A 6973-nucleotide genomic window follows, 5' to 3' on the forward strand; every position below is an offset into this window, starting at 1 on the left:
TTCTGGATGACCTTCTAGAATGACCGGTGGGTGAGGGGCAAGGCCATGAGGCAGCTGGGGCTCTGAGGGCCAAGGCAGCAGCTGCGGCTGCTGTGAGGGCTGAGCCCCTTGCATGAATTTCATGCATCGGGCCTCTAGTAATAAAATATTAAGGTTAGCCTAACCTGTTTGGCTCAGTGGATAGAGCGTCAGCCTGCAGACTCAAGGGTCCCAAGTTCGATTACAGTGATAGTCGATCAATAAATTTCAGCTTTCATAGAAACACTCTCAGAGACGTAAAGGCTAAGATAAAACATCAAGCGTTTTCCTTTTTTCTTCCTATAAATTTTTATTGGGTCTCCCCCCTCCTTTTTTCTTAAAAACCTCATCTGGGTTTTAAGAACTAATATTTTTCTCGTTGATTTTTCAGTGAGAGTGAAAGGGAAGGAGAAAGGGATAGAGAGAGAAAAACATCCATGAGAGACACCAGTCACGTGTTGCCTCCTGCGCATGCCCTGACCAGGGCCAGGGCTCGAATCTGCAACCAAGGCACATGCCCTGGACCAGAAATTGAACCCACAATGCTTTAGCGCATGAGGCCAACTCTCTAACCACTGAGTGAAACTGGCCAGGGGTTTTTGTTTGTTTGTTTGTTTGTTTGTGTGTTTTTTTTTAACCTGTCAATTAAGGAAACAGATCTGCTTTATTCTTTTTTTTTTTTTTTAATATGCTCTTACACCTTTATTGGATATGCCTTACTGTTAATTTTTTTAACAGAAGGATTTCCATGTGTCTGAGATGTGTTAGAATTTTATCTAGATTATGAGACGCTAGAAAAATCAGACAATTAAAAATGTGTAATGCATCTCCCCACTTTTAGAAGATTTTAAAAAATGACAATCAATGAAGATATTCTCTCGTATTTCCCGCTAGTTGTAAGATTCTGTGGTCTTTGTTTACAGAAAGGTGACACCTTTATTAGTGGCAAATGGGAAAATGATAGTTATAGCCATATATGAAGTTGCATTGTTATTAAATGGATTGGACCGCCACCTTGTGGCCATAGTGTAATGAGCATAATTGTTTGAAACATCTAGCTGTGACAGAGATGGAGGGGAAGAGTCAGGTTTGAGGGCTACCTTGTAAATTAGCTCATCAAAGACTTTCAGTCAGACTAAAATAGCATCAAAGTCATTTTGGACAGCAGATAGATGGCTATTAAACATGTGCAAGATGCTGGTCTAGCAGAAATCTAATCCAGCAACTGGGATTATTTTAGATTCCACAGCAGTGCAAGAGTTGATGAAGAATGAACTGTGGATCTGGGAAGACTTATTCTAGGTCTGTTACTTAATAGGAAAAAATGCAGTAAATTCAGAAGAGAAGCTCCTATTTCCAGCACTGGAACAACGAGCATACAGTGGAGTTCTTTACAACCCTGACTCCAGAAACCACTTGAGAAGTTTGTAAAAAGTCAAGATGCTTAGCCCCTCTCTCATGTCCTTCCCAAGAGTGATTCTGTGGTTTTCAAAAGCTAGCCACTGATGCTACTGTGCAGCCAGTATTAGAAACAACACATAGCTGAATACCATTCCATAGGCTAGATGGTGACTTTAAAGTGACTATAGTTATAAAGACGCAGGCTATCTTGTTGAAGAATAAACAAAACCCTCTTACATTACAGTAGTAGTATGCACAGTATAACACACCAATATTATCCAGCTTTAAAAATGATTAGAAAATTAAGTGAAATCCAAAAGATGATTTTGATTTTTTTCCTTGCATAAGTCTCAAAAAAAATGTGCTCTCCAAAAATACCCCAAATGACAGTCTTCTGGTCTTTATTTCTTCTTAGGACTAGATACACTCTATTGCAGACATTGTTAAACTCATTGCGAAGTTCTCTCATTATTTGGCAAATGTAAAACGTTACTTAGTGGTCTTTTTCCATTATGAACAACTGTAAACCTACTTTTGCCCATCCATGTATTTATGTCTTTCTCCATAATTTTATTGGTTCTGTTTCTTTGGAGAATCTTGACTAATATAGAGTGACAAATATTCTAGATAAATTCTTAGAAGGTTTTGAGTTTATAAAAGTCTTGGTGAGTTGGAGGAACTTACAGAAGCTACAGCATAGAGAGCAAAGGGCACAGTGACGTTAATTGAAGCTGCATAGATTATTATTGTTTTTTTTAAAATAAATTTATTGATTTTTCACAGAGAGGAAGAGAGAGAGATGGAGAGTTAGAAACATCAATGAGAGAGAATCATCGATCAGCTGCCTCTTGCCCACCCCCTACTGGGGATGTGCCTGCAACCAAGGTATCGGGTCTAGTAATAATTAATGTCGTTTTTAAACATTCGTTTAAAATCTTGCTTGGCGTTGACTTGTATTGACATAACCTTCAAACACGTGGTATCTACAGAACGTGGGAAGTGCAATTAACAAGTTTTGCTTGAAAAAGTTTGTGTTTGGTTTGGTTTTTGTTGCAAAACTAGGGCTAAGAAGATGGCGGATGAAGAGCATATTCGGCACTGCATGCTTTACGAGTTCCAATTAGGAAGAAAAGCAAGTGAGGCTGCAAAAAACATCTGTAGTGCTCTTGGTCAAGATGCAGTTAGCGCCAGAAAATGCCAGCGTTGGTTTGAGAAATTTCGCGAGAGAAATTTTTCATTAGATGACAAGAGTGGTCGAGGCCGTGTGTCCAATTTTGATCAAGAAGCTCTTCAAGCTCTTTTGGTGCAAAATCCTCAAATTACCCAACAAGAGCTTGCGACAACCTTAAATTGTTCACAAAAAACAATTTCCAATCAATTGCGTGCACTTGGCAAAGTCCAAAAGTTTGGAAAATGGGTTCCTCATGAGTTGACCGACAACAACCGTAATCAAAGAGTCACAATTTGCAGTTCGCTCCTCTCTCGTCAAAACCGTTTGCCGTTTTTAGAGCAAATTGTTACCGGAGATGAAGAATGGGTGCTGTATGTTAATTTGAAAAGGCGGCCTCAATGGTTGGACAAAAATGAGGCTCCGCAGCCCACGCCAAAACCTGACTTGCATGCGAAAAAAGTGATGTTGTGTGTTTGGTGGAATTTTAAAGGAATTCTTCATTATGAACTTTTACCATCTAACCAAACCATTGCAAGTGCAGTGTATAGTGCCCAATTGGAAAGGTTAGCCCAAGCTTTAAGAGAAAAAGAACCCGCGCTGATTAATCGGAAGGGCGTAATTCTTCACCACGATAACGCACGACCGCATACTGCAAGAATCACTGCTGAAAAACTGCGCCAGTTGGAATAGGAAGTTCTCCCTCAACCTGCACATTCTCCTGATATTGCCCCTTCTGATTACCATTTGTTTCATTCTTTGCAAAACTTTCTTCTTGGAAAAAAATTTAATAATGAAGAATGCCTCAAAAATGCATTGACCGAATTTTTTGCATCAAAATCACAAGAATTTTACAACAGAGGGATTAAAATGCTTCCTGAGCGTTGGGCACAAGTAGTAGAAAACAATGGCAACTATATTGTTGATTAAATTTTGTTGTATTGTTTAAATAAATTCGATTTTAAAAAGTATTAGAAAACAACATTAATTATTACTAGACCTAATACATGCCTTTGACCAGAATCGAACCTGGGACCTTTCAGTCCACAGGCTGATGCTCTATCCACTGAGCCAAACCGGTTTCGGCAGATTATTGTTATTTAAAATATATATTTATTGATTTCAGAGGAGAAGGGAAAGGAGAGATAGAAACATCCATGATGAGAAAGAATCATTGATTGCCTCACTCCTGCATGTCCCTATTGGGGATCACATGCCCCTGTTGGGAATCAAGCCCGTAGCCCAAGCATGTGCCCTTGACTGGAATGGAATCTGGGGCCCTTCAGTCCACAGACTGATGCTCTATCCACTGAGCCAAACCAGCTAGGTCTGAAGCTGCATAGATTATGAAAGCAAGTAGGAAACAATAAGGGAGTTACTTATCAAGTTACATTATATTCTAGTTGACTTTGAAGGCTCAGTTTTGCTTCCAAGGATGTCTTTCCTGCCAAGTAGAGAAGCTTGAGATTTGCACTTAATATGACAGGTATGAAAAATGTCCTGTCTGCTTTAGTCTTTATTGCTGCATTGTACTGCACAGTTGTTTTAGAGTCAATAAAAATGTACTGAGAGCTGGACACAGGGATACAAATATGAATTAAACATAATCTAGGTCTTACAGAATTCAAGATAATGTAGAGAAATTTCTAAATGAAAGGTTATAGTATTTTAGGATTAATACACACACTAATAGAATTATGTACAAAATGATGTCATTCTGAGAGGCAGACATTATTATTTGTAATGTTCCAATGAGGAAACTGAAATTCAAAGAGGTTAAGAAACTGGTATATTGATACAGAGTTGCAAGTAGAGCAGGAAAATCTAGTGTTTATTTTGGATGGCCATGTGCCTGGCTATTACAATGGGAGAAGAGAAAACTGGGTTCTGGGGAACAAGCCATCTCTCAAGACTCAACTCTTAAAATAATAAATACTTGTAAGATCCTTCCAACCTTTAATTACTTGTGCTAGTTCCTGTGGTAGTTTTCTAAAAACAAATAAATATAATTGCCTTTTTAAGAGAACTTTTACAAATATACTCACAAAGTATAAATCCTATATAATAAAGAGGTCATATGCAAATTGACCCTCATGCCCTCACACAAGATGGCCACCCCCATGTGGTCAAAGATGGCTGCCACATGATGGCTGGCAGGCGATGGCAATTGGGAGTGACCGGGCTGGCAAGAGAGGGCCATTGGGGGCGACCAGGCCTTCAGGGGAGGGCAGTTAGGGGCTAGCAGGCCAGCAGGAGAGAAGTTAGGTGTTGATCAGGCAGGCAAGAGAGTGATTAGAGGGTGATCAGGCTGGCAGGTTGGGAGCCAGCAGTCCAGGATTGTGAGAGGGATGTCTGACTGCCGGTGTAGGCCCAATCCCACAGGTATCCGGCCTAAACTGGCTGTCAGACATCCCGTGAGGGGTCCCAGGTTGGAGACACCTCCCGCCGCCTTAGTGCATGGATTTCGTGCACTGGGCCTCTAGTACACCAATAATTAACTTTCCAAAATAGGTTGAAAATTAAAACTGGGAGCATTGTGCAGATCACTTAACCTCTATCTCAAACACTTTAGAAGCAAAAGGAAGGATCAAGATTGAGATTCAAGCTACTCATTATACTTAATACCCACCCATCTCAGGTCTGTTGTGACTCTTTCTGGTTGAGGTAGAAAATGAAAGCAGGGCAATAGCCTTATATTCATTAAAACAAATCAATCTCTTTTTATTCTAGTAATAAAATTGGTCCTGGGAATTTAAGAATGTTAATGGTGTTTTATTACTGTGCAACTATAAATTAAACCCACTCATTAATTTATAATTACATCACAAATACATTTTAAATTTATTTTATAGTAATATTTCCCATATTACGTTACTGAAAACGATATCATTAATGAGATAAAGGGATGCCTAGTTGCTTGGGTAAGCAATTAATGCCAGAAATTTCTAGATTAAGCTAAAGAGCTCAGGTTCTAAGAGTTAATAGTGTCTACTAAAAAATAATATCAACTAGGCATTTGGTCATCAAAAAAGGATTTACTCAGGGGAAAAACCAAGGATTGCAACTCAATGCATGCAGGAATCTCAAGCCAAGTGCATATTCTGGCCTGTGTGCCAAGATGAAGGAGTGTTTTTTAAGGAAGGGGTGGGGAACCTTTTTTCTGCCAAGAGCCATTAGGCTATTTTTAGCAGCATTCACTTAATATAAATTTATGTTGCTATGTGAAAAGCTTCCAGATTTATTGAATTTCCAGTTCCAAGGACAGTTTCCTTGGCAGGGCCAGACCAGATGGTTTCCCGGGCCTTACCCAGCCTGCTGGCCGGATATCCCCCACCCTGGTAGAAGGGAAAGGAAGTTAATGGAAGGGGAAGTTAGAACCACAGAGCTTTATTATAAACATGAGTTCTTCCTGTAAGGTCCTAGAGTGTCGTGTACTCATGATTAGAGTACAGGAATTTCCATAAATTCTAGCTCCTCCCATAGGGCCCTCACAACTGATTGTTCCCTTAAAGTTCCAGTTAGGCTTCATCAACAGATAAATCCCATGTTTTAGTATAAGCATCCAGATGCTTATTTCTTCATCCCTTCATTCAGTAATCATTTGCTCCTGCTGGCTATCAGGGATATAGAGACAATTAAAATATGGTTCTAGCACTTGAGACACCTAAAATATAATTTGGGAAGCAAGATCTGTTTAAAACAAAATAAACAATACAAAAAATAATAGTGAAATGTACGGATATTTCCACGGAAGCACAGAGATACAGAACATGGTACTTGCACCGAGGATTATGTTGCCAAATTTCTGAGAATCAAAGCAGTGTTTGGGAGGTGGTTCACAGAAGAGCATCTTTGTATGTTCTGCTTCCATAGCAATGAAGTTTTGAGCCGGGCAGATGCCCATCTAGGATAAAGACTAAATTTCACAATTTCATTTAAAATGAGGCATGGCCAGGTTAATAAGCTGCAGTCAGCAAAAAATAAGTGTCACTGTTCTGAGTGCCTAAGGGAACCTTCCTTAAGAGAGAGCTGAACTTAAATGTAAGAGATAAAAATAAAATAAAAACAGAGAGTGAGCTGACTTGTATGCTGTCCTCTTCTGGATCTCTTCCTCCATCTGATTCCACGAACAGATGATGCCTTTGAAGGATGACGACCACACCCAATGTGAGAGTAGCCTGGGCCTGGGCAGACTGAGCCAGGATACCAAACCTGAACGTTTTACGAGGACAGAATACATATCTTCCTTAAGCCACTGTTGTTTTACAGTTACTGGTTCTTGTACCTAATCCTCACAAAGGTGCCATTCCCGGAGAGTGCTCAGCCAGGCAGGTAGGACAGGGAAGGGCATTACAAATAAGCGATGTAAGGTGAGGCTTGGAATGT

Source organism: Pipistrellus hanaki, assembly GCF_964339955.1.
Source record: "Pipistrellus hanaki genome assembly, chromosome: 3".
Lineage (NCBI taxonomy): Eukaryota > Metazoa > Chordata > Mammalia > Chiroptera > Vespertilionidae > Pipistrellus > Pipistrellus hanaki.